A 20709-nucleotide genomic window follows, 5' to 3' on the forward strand; every position below is an offset into this window, starting at 1 on the left:
CCATTTTTCTTGCGAACGAAAAGGACTGGGGCACCCCATGGAGAGACACTGGGTCAGATAAAACCCCTGTCTAGAAGATCTTTGAGTTGAGCCTTAAAGTCTCGTAATTCAGCTGGAGCCATCCTATAAGGTGGAATAGATATAGGTTTCGTACCTGGGAGTAGGTCAATTACAAAATCAATTTTCCTTTCAGGAGGAATTCCGAGAAGGTCCTCGGGAAAGACTTCTGGAAACTCATTAACAACGAGGACTGATTAAAGAGTTGGGGTGTGGGAAGCTGAATCCCTAACCCGAACGAGATGATAGATATAACCCTTAGACACTATTTTTCTTACCTTGAGGAATGAAATAAACCTACCCTTGGGACTTACTGAATCACCCTTCCACTACGAGATTGGCTCATTAGGAAACTTGAAATTTACAGCTTTGGTTCTACAATCAACTGATGCATAACATGAATATAACCAGTCCATGCCCACGATTACATCAAAATCTACCATTTCTAACTCACATAGTTCAATTGGAACAACAAGGTGATAGACTCTGACTGGACAGACCCTATAGACACGTCGGGCTATGACTGACTCACCAACTGGAGTAGACACTTCAAAAGGTTCTTTTAGCTTTTCGGGTTCAATACCAAATTTCTTTGCAACATAAGGGGTGACATAGGATAGGGTGGATCTAGGGTCCATGAGAGCATAAACATCGAAACTGAAAACGGTGAGTATACCTGTGAAAACATCAGTACGGGCATCGATATGCTAACGTCTGGTCAAAGCAAACAACCGATTTGGGGCACCGTTTGTGTTGCCGGATCTAGCTGGTGCACGTCCTGTCTGAGTCTGGTTATTATGAGGAACTGACGAATTTATTGACTGAGTCCAGTTACCTCCTGTGCCCTGTCTAACTGAAGGGAAATCTCGGTGAAGTTGTCCCGGCTGGCCATACCCATACCAAATATTCAATCCAGAGCGGCACTGCCCAGGGTGCCTCTTCCCACACTTAGCTCAAATCGGATTGGTGAAGTTACTCTGAGTCACACTGGCCTGAGACTAGAAGGCTAACGACCTGAAATTCTACTGACGGTTATCTTTCCTGAACTTGGAAACTGGATCACTTTTTGTGGACGGAACAGTTCCGGTTGACCTGTTCTTAAAGAACTTTCTGTTTCCAATACCACTGAACTATCCGTTAGACTTGACCCTCTTGTTGAACTCCTTGTGTTTCTCTTTCTGCAAGGCTTCCTCCTCCTTCAGCCTTGTCTCGTTCCCTTGTACGAAAGCAACCATCTGGGAGATAGTCATTCCCCTATTCTGTGCAGCAATATTGGTCGCATCATATGAATGGGAATCAAAACCTCCAATGAACCTTACCACCCTTGCTCTCATGTCCGTTACCATATGTGGAGGATGCTTAGCGAGACTAACAAATTCCAAATAGTAATCTTAAATTGACCTGCCATTCGGCTTAAGCTTCAGGAATTGTTCAGTCTTAGCCTCCCTGACTTCTATTGGCATAAAATAGTCCAGGAATGTGTTTGTAAATTCATCCCATGTAGCCTCAGGTGCATCCTCACCTCGAGACAATTCCAAAGATTCATAGCAAGTTTTAGCAATGCCCTGTAGCTGATGAGCTCCAAAAGTAGCTGCTTCGGTTTTCATGACTATCATAATCTTGAAGATTTTCTAAAGAGCATCAATGTAGTCCTGAGGGTCCTCATCTTTATTTGTCCCCGTGAAGACTAGGGATACATTCTGAGAAAATCCTTAGTCCTAGAAGACTCTCCATTATTCCCTGAATTTGACCCAGATTCCTAACGTTGGGCCTGAGCTGCTAGTAGTTGTGTGAGCATGTTGATAGCATTCCAAACATCCCCATCTGAATCACTAGGAGGTGTAACTGTAGGAGCGGTTGGGGCTGCTGTCTGAGTCGGAACGGTCTCTCGCGAGTTTCTTACGCGGTACCCCTCTGGCTGGTGGCTGTGGCCTTTCCGGTATACTTCCTTTTCACAGGCATTTTCTAAAAATATGCACATGCACGAATTAGAAAGGCATCCTGAAAGCACTGCCCTAACTGCACAATATAAAGGAAGTGAGACAATCCTAAATGTCTTTGTGGTCAACTATTTATATGTATGGGGCCCTCACACATATAAAAGTAACCCCACTGGACACGATTTCATAGACTCCCTAAAGACACTTGAACCTAGGCTCTAATATCAAGCTTTGTCGTGCCCCGAACCACGACCTGGGTGCAACACTGCACTCGAGCTTTGCTTGCATGTGTCCGAGTGAACCTCATGGCTTGCTTGTCAATATGGGCATCAAAACAACATAATCTATATGATGCAATTTAAATGAATCATGAAACGTAATTGAGGAATAAAGTCTTGAAGTAATCTCATAGCATGAAATATCATGAAAAACGTAATACTCTGCAAACATAAAAGCACAATTGACTCCGTGAACTAACATCTGTCTATGAAACCCCTAAAACATGTCTAAATACTAATTGTCAGGACATGACCCTATACTACCATAAACTGAATACTAGTGCAGACAGCATATTGAACCCCGAGAGAAGTTGGGCTAACCAATAAGTTGATAACTGAGGTGATCCTACTGCGCAGGTGTATGCTCCTAAAAATCGGTATCTGCACTAAGAAGTGCAGGCCCCTGGGCAAAAAGGGATTTCAGTACATGATGAATGGTACTCGTATGTAAAACCTGCTGAAATGGAGAACATGGCACAATATATGTATAGGATACGATCTGAAACTGAATATAACCTGAACATGAGCATGAAGCGTGAGTGAAATTTGAAAACAGTAAATCAATAGAAATACATGTATATATAACCTCTTGTAACTTGGGGAGTGCTATAGTATAACCGACAACATGATCTGGTACTTGTGTCCTTCCAGCGGAACACTCACACCTTGCCAGGGATATGAGATTTAAGTAATAATAAGCATGTAAGGATCCAAACTGCATAATGAAGGTGTTGCCTCCTTGCTGACAACCCTTATCCTATGGTGGCTACGTAGTTTCAGGATTTACTGAGCCTTCTCGGTTAACTAACCAAATCCCAAAAACATGAACATGATATAGTTGGCTAAGAAGCCCATGATTTTCATGAAATAACTTGTAACATGGTTTTATGAAGTATCTTGTAACATGGTTTCATGAGATAACTTGTCAAAGTCTAGCAAACATGTTCTTGATTCATGAGTAATAACAATAGTTTATAATTATATATATATAATTAACTTGAAAACATGCTTGTAACTTGATAGATAAAAATCACAAAGTTTTATATAAACATAATGAGAACACATGAGGAGGAATTAATGATTCATGGATTAAGCTAGGGTTCCTATTAACCGTAATGAAAGATTAGGAATAAAATAACGAATATAGATACAGAATTCATGTCTATAAACACATAAATACGGGCTACCAAAAAGTTGGGCATAATGCCCTGGGCTTTGAACTTCATGGATATCAAGACACAGAGCGTGGGAAAGAACGTAGAGATTCCAACACATGGATAGAAGTTCGACATTCCTTAGTAGCTCCAAAACTTGAATTAAAGACTTGAGCTTTGAAGAAGATTTCAAAAATCTTGAATTCTTGAAACTTGAGATGGGTTTTCTTGAAAACCCTAGGTTAGGAATGATGATTTCTTTTTTATATTAGAAGGATATGTATTAGAATTGACTTGGAATAATTAGAGTGGGCTTACCTTGGTGTTCTTGATGATGGGAGAGGGTAGGAGGTCGTTCTAGGGCTTGAAGGAATGAAAAATAATGATTTGGACTGATATGGACGAATATATACTATTCTGGAAAATTGAATTTTACGCCCAGCAAAATACTGGCCGTATTTTGAAAGACGGGCCGTATTTTAAAATTCGGTCCGTATTCTCTGTGGACTACATTTTGACTCTTCATTAAAATAGCCATAACCTTTTGTACAGATGTCCGTTTGACCCTCATAATATACCGTTGGAAAGGTATTTCAAAGCTCTACAACTTTCATCAAGGAAATTTTCCCAAATTCCAAATACATTTTGAAATACGGGCTATATTTTGAAATACGGTCTGTATTTGACAATGTAACCTCCAAATGCCATATTCTAGAATGCTCAGAAATCTTTGGCACTAATTTACGACTTGAAATACAACCCGTATACTGAAATACGGTCACTGTTGATGGGAGTAAACCCCCATCTTACAACTGAAGAGCGAAATTCCAATTCCCACATTCTTTATCTGGTTTTCTAAGTCTAGGATCATGGTCAAAGCTTAGGTTAAAGGTGCGGGGTGTTACACCCGCCCTGTCGGTACACGATCCTTACCCTCTCTATTTGGTGCAAACGGAGTTCGAGGAGCCTGATACGGAGTCCTATCCCCGCTCTGTCTGAGTTTGGGGCAATACCTCTTTATATTCCCTATCTCACCACACTCCATGCAAGCACAGTCCAGTGTAGGCCGCTGAACAGAAGCTGATGAAGCAGTGTAACCTCCATGCGAACTAGAAGCCTGATAATTCATCCCTGATGGGCCCCCAGCTGATACCTACTTTGCGGACTAAACCGGACGCCCTGAATATACCTGCGAACTCTGACCCCTCGAGAAGGAGTTGTTGAAAGTCCCACCCCTTAGGGCCTTCTTCTCTACCTTCTTCGTGTTACTCTCCTGCTTAATACACTCAACAATACGGACATGCTCCACTAACTCTTAGATTGAAGCCTCGGTGGTTACAAGCTGAAGAGCTGATAGCTGAAGTCCAGTGTTCAAAACTTTCACGAATTGCCGGATCCTCTCCCTCTCATTAGGCAGCAACTGAAGAGCATAACTAGACAAGGAGTGAAAACGGGACTCGTACACAGGAACAGACGAGTTGCCCTGATCAATATTAGCGAACTCATCCTTTTTTCGGTCCCTCAGAGTACGCAAAACAAACTTATCCAAGAACACAGAATAAACCTGAACCCAAGTCAATAGAGGAGACCCAGCTAGCCTACACTCCACATAGGTTGGCATCACCCAAGAACTGGAAGGTCACAAACTCTACACCGTACTTGTCCACGACCCCCATCTTATAGAGCGTCTCGTGACAGTCTATAATGAACTCGTATGCATCATTTAACTCAGTACCATAGAATGCAGGAGGCTTCATTTCAGTGAACCTCTAAAACAGATCATGCTCTTCACCAGTCATTACCGGCCCGACAACTGGCCTCGGAAAGGCCTCAAAACTCGAAACTTCCTCCAAGCGAGGTGCCACTGCTTCGACATGCTGAACCCCTAGAGCCTGTGCTCTATCCGGACCTGGGCTGCTACTCTTGCGCCCCTACCTGCTGGACTGGCTGGTATAGCTCCGACCTGTGCTAACCCGTGCAACCAATTCAGTACTTGTGCCATAGCATCTAGTATACCTTGAACAGTTGCAGCTCCTGGCGAAAGTGGTACTGCTGCTGGCTGGGCTAGTGCAGCTACATCTCCCGGTACCTCGTTAGGAACCACTGGAGGCACGAGGTCAACCATTGGGACGCCCCTTCCTGGGGCCTCCCCTCCGCCAGCTCCTCTGCCTCCACCTCTACCTCTACCTACTGCCGCGCGTGTTTTCGCCATCTGTGAGAGAATGAAGAATAGTTAGATACCAATTTGAATCAATAGATACCAATTGGAATCAAGTAGCACGAAAGAAAGAAAGAAAAAGGAATTTTACTAGTGCCCAATAGCCTCTCGAAGATAAGTATTGACGTCTCTCTACCGATCCACAAGACTCTACTAGACATGTCCTTGTACGTTGAGATCGACGAACCTAAAGCTCTGATACCAACTCTGTCACGACCCAACCCGCCATGAATGACACCCACACTAACTCCTAGTGGGCGAACCAACACACAAGTCATCTATTTAGTCAAGTCCGATTTTATATTAACCATGTATATATACATATATATACATACATATATATATATATATACATATAGATGAAAAGGCACAAATATATACCTATATAAATATATACATATACATATATATACATACATACATATATACATACATACATATATATATATATATATATATATATATATATATATATATATATATATATACCACTCGTTTTCGAAACGAACCTCGGACCACGAGCTCACAACTAGCCTCAAATAGCATCACAGGTTGAACAAGAAGATTACATTAACTTATTCACTAATTACACATCACAATTTATATCAGTTCATTAGTATGTATGGACTATGAACAATTAGCAATATTAATGTCAAACACAAGGCATCCTGCCACAAGTCTATCATGAATCCTTACCGAACCATTTCCATCATGTATGAGTGTATGAATGCATAAATGAGTGTAAACATAGTAAATCAATTTAAACCAATAAAGCAACAGTGAAGGTACAAGTCACAAGCCACAAGTCGTACCAAGACTTGGATCAACTCAACCACGAAATGGATCATACAAACTATCTCACCCAACATAAGAGTCTATGTCTCTCTTTACTTCCACATATAGCAAGTACGCCTCACACTAAGTCTTGTATTACCAAGATGCTCCGTTGTTCTATATATTATCATCAACAGTAAATCATACCTCAAATTTTTATCTACGTACTATCATATAAATATATAAATCATGATTCAGGTATATACCCATTATCCTTCCTTTCTCTGGTGATATGTGTCACAATAAGATAAAATTTAGTACAACTCGTGGGACCACACAACAATTTAGGTAATACGTCTAATCACAATAACAAGGCAACAAGCCTCCATCAACCAAACTAACAGAAATTCATCTCGAATAGCCACAATATGAATACGACTACACCTCATATTTCAGTACATAAAGTAATGGCGACGAGCCCACAAAATCAGAAATCATACCAATCTAGCTAATATCCAACCACAACACCATGTCTGAAGACCTAATCATGCTTTATCCCGTCAATTCTACACAATACATGTGTTTCGCTAATCAAAGCCTAACTCGAGTAAGCCATAACCTACCTCGAATGCTGAATAGGAGCCACGAACTACTCCACACGAGTCTTCTATTTCCGAAGCACCTTATAACGGTCAAAGTCTACCAATGTGATGCTAAATAAGCAACAAATCGTGTATTTAAAAAAGAACAACAATTTGGGGAAGAAGACCCACTTACCTCTACCCCTTTCAATGGAGGAAACCATCCTTTAATGGTGAATTTATCATAACTTTTATCTCTACAATCGTTAACCTTCAATTAATGGGTTTCTAATCAATTTTACCCTTTCCCATAGATTTTAGAACAAAACTTCCATTTTCATTAGAACCCTAAGGTTCAACTTGCAATTTCAACCATAAGAAACCAAATTCCTTTCCTAGAAAGTGATAATCTATACTCTCAGATGATTAATCAACAATAAAATCAACAACCCGCCAATTATTTAAGGGTTTACTAATTCTAGAGTTCTAGGATTTTCACCCACCATTGATGGACTTTAAACTAATCATGGAACTTGAAGAAGAAAGGAAAACGAACAAATAAAGGTGGAGAGTTACCCTCCAAGATGCTTTTATCAATAAATGGGATGAACTTTGCCTCTCTCTCTTGAAAACTAACTTTGGGGTCTTGGGGTTAATGGGTAGGGGTTAGGGAATTAAAAGAGTATATTCTACCCCCTTCTGTCGGTATAGTGGTCACCATGGCCGCTCCAACAGTCCCACTATAGCAGCCCTTTGGTGGCTGCCAGCAGCCAGCTGAAACAACCAGAATGAAAACGGACATAACTCCCTCATCCGGAGGCAAAATGCGACGATTCTTTTTCCTATAGCTTCATAATTTTGATATGGATCTAATGGTTGAAACCTCAACAAAACAAAGTTCGGATGATCAATCTGGAGCCATTTATATCCACATACCTCCGGCAAAAACATTGAATACGAGCGCGACAAAACCCAAACCCATCTGAAACTCTTTGGAACCTCACCGAAAGTTGTGGACAAGTTAAAAATCATCATATTAATATGGTGGAACTTTCAAAACATCGACACATGGTCATCCCAACCTGACGTTGACCGTGGTCAACTCTAACTCGCTAACTTAACTAGCTTCTCCATTAATGACTCAATTTACACTCGAACCTTGCGGAATCCAACCCAGTGACTTCATTAAGTCATAGATCATACTAACAGAACTTGGGGAAGGGTCAAAAAGGTTAAATGGATCAAGAAACTATAACGGCTAAATGGGTCGTTACATCAATTGAATAAACAAGCCAGCCAACATACATGAAATCAATAAGCCACGACAAGTCAACCAAGGATAATCACAAAATCAAGTCACCAAGATATCAAAAATCATAATCAACGGAAACTATAAACGGGAATAAGTTTACCCCCAATAACCATACTTACTGTACATACATTCTAACTGATGTCATTGCTCAGCAGTCATGACTTACAGGGGACCCAGGGTGTCCATGTACCACTCGTTCTGGATTCACTCCTAGGAGCCAAGCATAAACCTCCGCTCTGAAACGAACCTCGGACGCGGGACATGTAATTGTACCTCTCGTTTTCGGAACTAACCTCGGACCACGAACCAATAATCTAGGTCACATTTGTGCCTTTCCATACCTCTTTACAGGAAAATATTTCTTACCTTCTCATTATCAATGCTCAAGTCATTATTTCATATCACAATATCGCCGAGAAGATTATATTAGATTCTCATCATAAACACATCTACTGCAGAATTTAACACACAGAAATAGTGGCACGAAGCCTACACAATCACTCAATCGTAGTCACATAGGAGTTCAACCACACAATATCATGCATGAAAACTAGACATGTTTTCTCCTACAGAATTCACAAAACATACAATCAACTAACCAAAGTGTAACTCAAGTAGAGCGTAACCTACCTTATACGTAGAGCTGGAACAACGCAAGTCACTCTGCTACAGCTTTTCCCTTCCTTGAAGCCTCAGAACGCTCAAAGTCTAGAAATAGAAGGCTCAATGAGTCACAATTACTCAAATCACAAGTACCAATTCAAGAATACACTTCCCTTTGCCACCATTCCAATGGGTGGATGATTTTCTAGGTGTAAAGCTACCTAAAAAAAAGCTTTAGTAATCACTAATCATCCAATCATAACAATATTATATAAACATTCCCACTACAAGCAGTTTTCATGGTCAAGATACCATTTTTATAGATAGAACCCTAGGTCTCAATTCACTTAGTGTATGGCTCTAAGGATTCAATTCATGATTAAGAGGAGTTAAACCAAACCTTTAGATGATAAATAAGTGATAACAACCATAACCCATAAAGTTTAGAAGGTTTTATTAAATTCTAGGGTTTCTATTACAATTCTACCATTGAAGACCCATAAACATGATGATAATCATGAAGATGATACGGAATGGTTGGAAGGAATAAATGAAACTTACCTCTCAAGAGTTGTCTTGCCCTAGCTTGAAATTTAACCTTAAGGGCTTGTCGGAAACTGTGTTAGGGTATTATGAATAAAGAATGTGAGACTAAGTCTTTAAAACACGAAATCTGCCCCCGTCGACTGCAGCAGCTGTCAAACCATCGCTGCAGCGGTCTCTTTATAGCAGTCAATGGACCAATGGAAACTCAACCATTGCTATGGTGGGCTATGTACCGTTGTATCTATACTGCCATAACATTACATGGCCCGCTATAGTGGACACACAGATCTTGGCTGACCGTTGGCTGTGGTGAACCCACCGCTACAGCGGTACTGTCGCAGCGGCACAACTATCACTGCAGTAGTGCCATTTTGGCAGTGAGCTCGACTCTTGCCCAGTTGTTTCCTCTATCACCCAAAATTTCATCCGAGGCCTCAAAAACACAAACCAAACATGCACATATACATAAAGACGTCATACGAATCCACCCGTGGCCTCGGAATTCCCAACGGAGTCTTAATTTTCTGTGTCACCCCTCGACGGACTCAATATAAAAAAAAAGAACCACAAACAAGTCTAGTTTTCAGTTCTTAGACTTATATAATCGAGCTTCTATTAGCTCGTACTACCCTTGGAAAGGTTCTATTTAGTGGAGTGACCCTATATTTTCCATAACAACCGGAAGGTTCTTTACATATACTGGGACACGTATGTTGTATGTGCATTGCACGCGTGCCGCACGCAATGATAGTACATACGATATAAGTCATACTAACGTTGCATTCATCTGCTCAGGCTAGACACTAAATTCAAACATGGGCCTCCATCCAGAAGTCAAGTGGGCACAGAGGCTTGATGTGGTGTGTCTCACGGTGATAATACCTGATGCAAAAGATCCAAAAGTAAACATGGAGATAGAAGGAGTTTTTAACATCTCTTCTACTGGTGGGGCTGGAGACTATCTCTACGAATTGAAACTAGAGCTCTAGGATAAAGTTAATGTTGAGGAGAGCAAGATTAAATAAGTACAGAAACGAGAAATATATCTAGATTTTGTAAAAAGCATAACTGAAATATTGGAACAAATTATTGCATGGAGATGGGAAAGCACCACATTGAGTGAAAGTAGATTGGGACAAGTGGGTGGATGAAGATGATGAACCTGATGCTGGTCCTGGCAAGATGGATATGAATGGAATCGATTTCTCAAAATTTTATGGAATGGGAGGTAGTGATATGGCTTCAATGGTGGGTGGAATGGGTGGTGTTTATATGGATTCGATGATGGGTATAATGGGCGCAATGGGTGGCATAATGGGTCGAATGGGTGACATGGCTTAGGTGATTGGTGGAATAGGAGGTGATACGGGGGATGACTATGATTATAGTGAATATGAAGAGCAAGAAGTGACACAGGCGTCATCTAAAGCTTCAGAGACGGTAGATGAGAAACTTAAAGGTTCAGACATCAACAGTAAGGCTGAAGGTGAGGCTGCATAAGGAAGAAGAAGAAGCTTAGCCAAGCTCTTGAGTTCATTAATAGTAGACATTGCTGCAGAGATCCATTGGCTTGCTTTTAGCAATACACTAGAGTTACATTGTTGTAAGTCGTCCCTTTCGATTCATGAAAGTAAAGAAGCTTATCGCGCATGGGAGTTTGTTGTGAGGGTCAATATTATCATTTTCAGCCACATGAACTTGAAAACATACCTCCATTCCCTGAAATGTTGGGTTTTGTACTATTTTTTAAAGTTCTACTGGAAAAAATAATATTAAAGCTGCCATATATAATATCATAAATATTTAAAGCAAAAAGTAAACTGAAAATTTTCAAATATAGTAAATTCTATTTTTAAAAAAATCAAAGAGAATCAGACCCTTGAATGAGGCCAAAACTCAATGACATACTCTAAATTTATCTCACAATAAGTTGTTGGGATAGGGTTTACAGAGATTTTGTGGAATTTTCTGAATAAACTATTTGACGTATAGATTATGTTGTAACACTGATTGACAAATTCAAGAATTAGAAATCCTGCCATTATGCTTCATGTTTAGAACTTTACCTTGAACTACAAACTTCAAGGTCAAGCACGGGATAATCTCCACAGCTAAATCATCAGGCAGGGGGTGGGATATTTCCATACTTACTAATATACTGTTGAGTTCCTCTACTATGTTGCCTTTTCTCATGTCCAAAATTAGTTCAATTCTTTTTTTCTAGTCTACAAAGGAAGACATCAAATGTTCTACCTAAAACGAGTCACCGTTCATATTGATGTAAAAAACAAAACTTCATCGGAGAAATCTGTGAAGTGATTCGGAAGAACGACATGAACAATCAATGAAGTAGGTATTTTAACCTATAATGGGTCTTACCCATTTGAAAATCAAAATGATAAATAATAAATATTATTCAAATAATTTTAACCCAATGTAGAGTATAAATACTTTTAGTGAATCATTTTTGGACATGTGTGCTACACACGACAAATAGTATAGATGATATAAGTCATAGGGAAAAGGCATTCCCCCCCCCCCCCCCGGCTGCTAAAATCAATTTACCGTTTAACTTTACGAGCGTTTTTACCCCCCATATTCTAGTCAAAAGTGAATCACATAACCCCTTAACAGGTGACGTGGGAAAAAATGTTATCAATTTATGCAAAGCGTGAGGGATAGAAAACTATAACTAAAAATTATCCCCAATTGTACATATGTCATCTTCTAATTGGATGACAATATATCCTTTTAGTATTATCCATCACAAAAGAACGATAAAATTTATTTCATAGATTGGACATGGATTTTTTTTTGCCGAAAAAGTTATCCGAGTTGATCTTTTATCTAAAATGTGTCAATGTCAATATTTGTGTTAAACGTACAATACTTTGTTGGGGAATTCTCTTAAATTATTCAGAAGATCCTCATGAACAATCCATGAGGTAGATATTTTTATCTATAATGTATCTTGCTCATTTAAAAATAAAACCAATTAGTAATATATATTGTTCAAAAAATTATATACCGATTATGAGAATAAGTATATTTAAGGAACTATACTGGGACACCTATGTCTCATGTTTGTTGCACGCGTTCCGCACGCAACAAATTGTACATACAATGTAAGTCATATTTATGTTGCATTCATCTGCTTAGCCCAGACACTAAATTCAAACACGAGCCTTCATCCAGAAGTCAAGTGGGCACAGAGGCCTGATGTGGTGTATCTCACTATGATATTACCAGATGCAAAAGATCTAAAAGTGAACTTGGAGATCGAAGGAGTTTTTAACTTCTCTTCTACTGGTGGGGTAGGAGACCATCTCTACAAATTAAAACTAGAGCTCTAGGATAAAATTAATGTTGAGGAGAGAAAAATTAAATCAGCACTAGCACTAGAAGTATATTCTGCATTTCATAAAAATCATAGCCAAAATGGTGGAACAAAATATTGTGTAGAGACGGGAAAACACCACATTGTGTGAAAGTAGATTGGGATAAGTGGGTTGGTGAAGATGATGAACCCTGATGCTGGTCCTGGCGATATGGATATAAATGGAATGGATTTATCGAAATTCAATAGAATGGTAGGTGGTGATATGGATTCAATGATGGATGGAATGGGTGGAGGTGATGGCCTCAATGATGGGTGTAATTGGCGGAATGGCTGGAATGATGGGTAGAATGGGTGGCATGATATGTGGAATAGGTGATATGGCTTCAATGATGGGTGGAATGGGAGGTGATATGGGCGGTGACCTTGATGATAGCGATGATGAAGAGAAAGAAGTGATAAAGGATTCATCTAATGCTTCAGAGACTGTATATGCGAAACCTAAAGGAGCAGACATCAGCAGCAAGGCAGAAGGTGAGGCTGCATAAGGAAGAAAGGAAGCTCAGCCAAGCTCTTGAGTGAATAAATAGTAGCTTGCAGAGATCCATTGGCTTTTTTTCTACAATATAATAGAGTGACATGGTTATAAGTCCATTTCAATTCATGAAAGTAAATAAGCTTATCGCGCATGGGAGTTTGTTGTGTGGGACAATATTATTCATCCACATGAGAGGTAAGACATACCTCTATGCTCTGAAATGTTGGGTTTTGTAATTTTGTACTATTTTTTAAAGTTCTACTGGAAAAAAAAATATCAAAGCTGGATAAAATAATAATATCATAAATATTTAAAGCGGAAAAGTAAACTGAAAATTTTCAATTAAAGTAAATGCTAAGTTTTTAAAAATTAAAGAGATTTTATAGAATTTTCTGAATAAAACATTTGATGTATTGATTATGTTGTAACACTGATTGAGAAATTTAAAAATTAGAAATCCTACCATTATGGTTCATGTTTAGAACTTTGCCTTGAACTGCAAACTTCAAGGTCAATCGCAGTATGATCTCCACAACTAAATCATCAGGCAGGGAGTCGGACATTTCCATACTCACTAATATACTGTTGAGTTCCTCTACTATGTTACATTTTCTCATGTTCTAAATTCATTCAATTGTTTTTTTCTAGTCTACAAAGGAAGACATCAATAGTTTTACCTATAACGAGTCACTTTTTATATTGTTGTTAAAAAAAAAAAAAAACTTTATCGGAGAAATCTCTAAAGTGATTTGGAAAATCCACATGAACAATCAATGGATTAGGTATTTTAACCTATAATGGGTCGTACTCATTTCGAAATCAAAATGATAAATAGTGTGTATTATTCAAATAATTTTATCCCAATTTAGTGTATAAATACTTTTTATGAATCATTTTTTGACAAGTGTGCCATACGCGACAAATAGTACAGGTGATATAAGTCATAGGGAAAAGGCAACATCCCCCCAGCTAAACATGTCCGCAGAACTCAATGTAGCATTTTAACTCTACGGGTGGTTATATTCTAGTCTGAAATGAAATATATAACCCCTTGACGGGTGACGTGGGAAGAAAGTGTTATCGATTTATGAAATTCATGAAGGAGAGAAAACTATAACGAAAAATTATTCCCAATTGTACATATGTCATCATCTAATTGGATAACAATATATTATACATAATTATACTTTCTTAATAATTTATTTTTCCTTTTAGGTTTTTTTCTTCTCTTTGTTATTCTTTCTCCCTTTTCTCTCTATCACTCTTTCTTTCTCCAGAACTTCCGACGCTTCCCTATATCCTCCATGCCATTTTCTTTTTCAATTTTGCTTTCTTGTTAATAAGTTAAGTTAATGCGTTTGGTATTACCCAACATAAAAGAAAGATAAAATTTATTTCATCGATTAGATATGGATTTTGTTCGCCGGCAAAGTCATCTGAGTTGTCATTGTACCTAAAATGTATCACTGTTAATATTGGTGTTAAAACTACAATACTTTATTTGGGAAATTTCTAAAATTATTCGGAAGATCCTCATGAACAATTGGTGAGGTAGATATATTTTACTATAATCAATCTTGCTTATTTAAAAATAAAAACAATTAGTAATATATATTGTTCAAATAATTATATACCGATTAAGATAATAATTATGTTTAAGGAAATATATTGGAAAACGTATGTCGCATGTGCGTTGCACGCGTGCTGTATGCAACAAATAATACATACGATATAAGTCATAGTAAAGTTGCATTCATCTGCTCAGTCTAGACACTAAATTCAAACATAACCCTCCATCTAGAAGTCAAGTAGGCACAGAGTCCTGATGTGGTGTATCTCACAGTGATATTACGGGATGCTAAAGATCTAGAAGTAAACTTGTAGCCAAAGGGAGTTTTAAACGTCTATGCTACTGGCGGGTCGGAGACCGTCTCTACGAATTGAAACTTGAGCTTCAGAAGTTAATGTTGAGGAGAGAAAAATAAGTACTGTCACGAGACAGGAAAGCACCACACTATGTGAAAGTAGATTTGGACAAGTGGGTGGCTGAAGATGATGAACCTGATGCAATTCCTGGCGATATGGGTTTGAATGGAATGGATTTATCGAAGTTCTGTGGAACGGGAGGTGCTAATATGGCTTCAATGATTGGTGGAATGGGTGGTGGTGATACAGCTTCAACGAAAGGTGGAATAGGTAGAATAGTTGGAATGATTGGTGGAATGGGTGGCATGATGGGTGAAATTGGAGATGATATGGGGGATTCCTTGATGATAGCGACAGTGAAGAGCAAGAAGTGACAAAGGATTCAGCTAAAGCTGTAGAGACAGTAGATGCGAAATCTAAAGGAGCAGACATCAGCAGCTAGGCAGAAGGTGAGGCTGCATAGGGAAGAAGATGAAGCTTAGCCCAGCTCTTGAGTGCATAAGTAGTAGACATTGCTGTAGAGATCAATTGGCTTGCTTTCACCAATGCACTAGAGTGACATGGTAGAGCTTGTCACGTACTGTGCACTCAGAAAAGAGTTCAGCAAGGTAGTGTTAGTACAAACACTATATACTGGTAGGTATCATAGGACGACAACAGTTAACTATCATATTTAAAGGGAGAAACTGAAGAATAGACATGCTCGCAATCAAGTACACACTCAATCACAGCCCAAGAATAACAACTCAAGTATAGAAGTTTCAAGTCAGAATCCAAGAACTTGGTGAATATAGTAATGAGTAAATATGCAATGCAATGTACTGTCCAGATGTAATGTCCGTACACACATGCTACGGATGGAATACCTCCACGCCTCGATAGTCATGACCAATGGGGACCCGCAAAGTCCATGTACAACTCTCACAATCCCGGTAAAGACCTCGGGTATCGGACACTCATCCCTCTCATATACAATCCGACAAAGACCTTGGATGTTCCTTTGTCTCACTATCATTATCAATACCAAGTCAAAGCTCATATTAATATATCTGGTAAAATGAGGATGATTGTCATGCATAATATCAATGTCAAGTGAAATCATATCAATGCCAATCGTGCCACACATAGATGCAAATTATAATAACAAGATTAAGTCAAGTTCTTCCCTCTATCCATAAAAATACCAAGATAAGTGAGAGATAACTATATCACAATCACGATATGGAAACTAAGTGCAAATCCAATATCAAACACTTGGCAACAAGCCAAGAAATCAAAAAGATGCAACAAGCCCAAAAATCAGTCAACAATACAAAACCTAAGTATTCCATCCCAAGTTTATACTCGAAGGAGTAACATGCTTTCTCCGATAATAACTAACTCTATATATGCTTCGCTAACCGACGTCTAACCAGAAGGTAAGTTGTAACCTGCCTAGCTGCCGAGCTGGACTGCAAATAATCAAACCTTAACCTTGCCTTTCCAGAGAGCCTCCAAGTTATCAAAGTCTATCCATTATCGAATTCTAAGTTAGAAATAAGGAGCAACTATACCCATATTTCTATACAACCGTTCGAATCAAAATCAACCAAGAAAAAGGGGGAAACGGGCCCACAACAGTAAATCAGGTATTTCAAAGATGGAATAGGTAATCCCACATTCTAGTAGATAAATTCTACTCCCCAATTTAAAAATTAACTCAAGAATAGGTCAATTTCATCATTCAAGTCAAAACCCCTAATTTGGGTAAACCCTAACTTTCAATCTTTCAATTCTTCAACTATAATGGAGGATTCAAGCTTATGGGTCACTAATTCATCAAATTCCATTCTTAGATTAGGTAAATCTATTAGTAAATCTCATATTGGAAGACTAATTATCAACTAATGAAGTAAATGTCAAAACCCATCTTCTTCCTGAAGTTCTATAGATTTTCTATCATGGATTCAAGCTTAAGAAAGGTAAATGAATGAAATCAAGGTTAGAGAACTTACCCCCAAGAGAAATCTACTTAGAACCTTTTCAATTCTCTTTTAAGACACTTAGGAACAATAAAACTTAGCATTAAATAGGGGTCTAGTCTACGTCATCCGCTACAGCGGGCCCGCTATCGCGACTTCCTATCGGCCATAGTGTGTCCACTCCAACGGAGCTCCGTCCGCTGGAGCGGTTCACAGCAAAACCACTGAACTCTTCATAGTGTACCAGGCCTCGTCAAGGCTGGTCCACTACATCGCAGAGGGCTCGCCGCAGTGAGGTAACAGATACCAGCAGTAATGCTGGTTTTTCACTAACTCAATCTCAAAATCCGACAATGACTCGGGACCTCCCAGATGCAAACCAAATATGCAAATAGACATAAAAATGCGCTATGGACTCACTCGTGGTCTTGAAATTACAAATAGAGGTCTATTTGACCGGTTCAACACCCAATGGCCAAAGATAAACTTTCCAACCAATAACCCAAAACGTTCCCGAGGGCCTCAGGAATCGAACTTAACATCCCACCAAGTCATAATAGACCATCTGAACCTCTAGGAATCGACGGATTTTTAAAAAAAGGTTTGTTCACCAAAAGTCAACTATCGATCAATCATTTTTCACTTTTAGTCTCTATTTCACATAAGTCAACATAAAACTCTCCCGACTACCTCGGGAACCATGCCACCTATCCCCACAGATAAAATCAAACAAATAGGGCTCGGGGAAGGGTCAACGGGGATAAATAGGTCAAAGCACTATAAGACAAAATGGGTCGTTGCATTAAATACTAATGTCATGACCCAAATAGCCGTGAGTGGTACCCATACTAATTCACCAAGTGGGCGAACCAATCCCCTTAACCAGTCATTACCTAATCAGTTAATTTTGACACATTCAGGGATATAACGATAACCATATGAAACTATCAACAAGAATCATCCAACACTGAAATAAGATAAGCCCACACCAACAGTAATCATTATAAGTAATTCAACCCGTGTCATTACCAACAGAACCATAACTCACGGAATATCTCACTCTGTAACATATCCGTACACACATGCTAAATGGTATTGTTTACCCAAATAGTCATGACATGCAGGGGACCCATGGTGTCTATGTACTACTCGCTCTGAAACTACTCGGATCACGAGCCCATCACTAGGCCACATCCTCACCTCCGGTCAAATGTGCCTTTTCATATTTATATTGCCTTTCTCATCACAATGTATTGTCATTCCATAATCAATTAGGAATGCGAACAATAAATGCATCAATATCAAAGAACATAAGTCACTATGCCATGGGTCATGTCAGGACTCAAGAATCAATTCATCAAAAATGAACAAGGGATTACTCCAAGTCAACAAGAAGAGTATTCATTAACTCCTTCTTTATCATATCATAATAGTTAATCAGATAGTCAATCAATCAAATCACACTTAGGTATTTCCAACCACACTTTATGTCTGAAGCCCTAATCATGCTTCTCCTATCTATTTCATAACATATACAATCAACTAATCAAAGTCTAACTCAAGTAAACCGTAACCTACCTCAAAGAAGATCTGGGACAATGCAATCACTCCACAATAGCTTTCCACTTGCGCAAAACATCAGAATGTTCAAAGTATAGCAATCATAACACTAAGTGAGTAATTGATCATCTGCTCAAAAAAACAACAATTGGGAAAGAGAACCCAAATACTTCTACCTTTTTTCAAATGGGTAAACTATCAAAAAGAGTGAATTCATACTAATATTAATCCCAATAATCATATTCTATCCATTCATGAGTTTTCTAATCAATTCACCCCTTTTACAAGCAGTTTTTATACTAAAGCTTCCTTTTTTTTTTTAACCCTAAGTCTCAATCAATAATTTCCACTATTAATAACCAATATCTCACCCTAAGAAGTGATAATCTATACTTTTAGATGACTTAACAACAATAAAATCAATAAGCCATCAATTATTCAAAGGTTTGCAATTTCTAGGGCTCTAACCTTTTCTTCCAGCATCAAAGGACCCTTAATTCGCATAGGACTTAAGAAGATTATGGAATGAACAAAGTAAATGGTCGAGACATACCTTTCAAGAATGTTTTAACCCTAGCCTTAGAAATTTGCCACTAGAGTTCTTAGAAACTGTTTTGGAATTATGAGGGGAATGGGTTTGGAATAAAGAATATAAAACACAAATTCTGCCGTCGTCGACCGCTGCAGCGGTCGATGTCTCGCTACAGCGGTCTCGTTATTGCGGGAAACCTCCCGCTATGGTGAACCTCAATAATTCCTTTACTCCTCGCGGTGGCGAGCCTCCCTCCGCTATGACGAACTCACTACAACGGTCCCACAGCTCATGCAGCGGTCTATTTTGACCAGTAGCTCGGGTTTTTCCACCAATTTTTACCCAAAACTCCCAACACCGATCCGTGGCCCTATAAACGTAAACAAAACATGAACATATACATAGAAACACGTTGCGAACCAACCCGCAGCCTCAAACTTCCTAACAGAGGTCTAGTTTTCTAAGTCACCCCCATAACGACCTAGTCGGTCCTGATCGTTACAACTAATTAAATAATCACTCATCCTCTAGCGACAAGGAAATGAACGGGGAAAAGTACCTAAGTCAGCAAACAACTTGGGATATCTGGAACGCATATCGGTCTCGGTCTCCCATGTGGCCTCTTGAATAGGATAGTGCTTCCATCGTACCTTAAAAGAAGATATCTCCTTAGACCTCAACTTCCTCACCTGCCTATCCAATATCGCCATAGGCTCCTCCTCATATGATAGATTCTCATCAACCAACACAAAATACCAACGAATGATATAAGACCCATCTGAACGTTACCTCGTCCGCATAAAAATGTGGAATACGGAATAAACACCTGACAGGCCTTGTGGCAAGGCTAACTCATACGTAACATCACCAACACGATGAAGAATCTGAAATGGACCGATGTACCATGGGCTTAACTTGCCTCTCTTCCCAAATCGCATAACACCCTTCATAGGTTAAATCTTTAGAAGCACTTGCTCACCCTCCATAAACTCTAAATCTCAGACCTTGCCGTCAGCATATATCTTTTGCCTACTCTGAGCTACCTGAAGCTTTCCTGAATAAGCTTCACCTTGTTGAAAGAATCCCTCAACAAATCTATATCCCAAGGTCGAACCTCAAAAGCATCAAGCCACCAATAGGAGAACGACACCTTCTACCAAATAAATCCTTGAATGGTGATATGTCAACACTCGAATGGTAGCTATTATTGTATACGAACTCTGTGAAGGGTAAAAACTTATCCCATCAAGGGCATAATTGATGACTTTGTTTGATTTATTGCATCATTGCATGGCATTGCATATGTTATGAGGAAATACATGGAGCAGGAAAGACTGAGTATGGGGTAGTTATGTTATCTAGTCATATGGCCATTTGGATGGAATGTGAGAA

The 20709-nt window shown here is 39.1% G+C and overlaps 3 pseudogenes; all 3 read left to right on the forward strand.

Moving 5' to 3' along the window:
* The first annotated feature begins 10278 nt into the window (after positions 1 to 10278).
* On the forward strand, positions 10279 to 10963 carry LOC132601420 (uncharacterized protein OsI_027940-like; annotated as a pseudogene).
* A 1580-nt stretch (positions 10964 to 12543) lies between these two features.
* On the forward strand, positions 12544 to 13348 carry LOC132601421 (uncharacterized protein OsI_027940-like; annotated as a pseudogene).
* Positions 13349 to 15017: 1669 nt separating this feature from the next.
* LOC132601422 (uncharacterized protein Os08g0359500-like) lies at positions 15018 to 15706 on the forward strand (annotated as a pseudogene).
* The last annotated feature ends 5003 nt before the right edge of the window (positions 15707 to 20709 follow it).

Source organism: Lycium barbarum, chromosome 7 (genome assembly GCF_019175385.1).
Source record: "Lycium barbarum isolate Lr01 chromosome 7, ASM1917538v2, whole genome shotgun sequence".
NCBI classification, from domain to species: Eukaryota; Viridiplantae; Streptophyta; class Magnoliopsida; order Solanales; family Solanaceae; genus Lycium; species Lycium barbarum.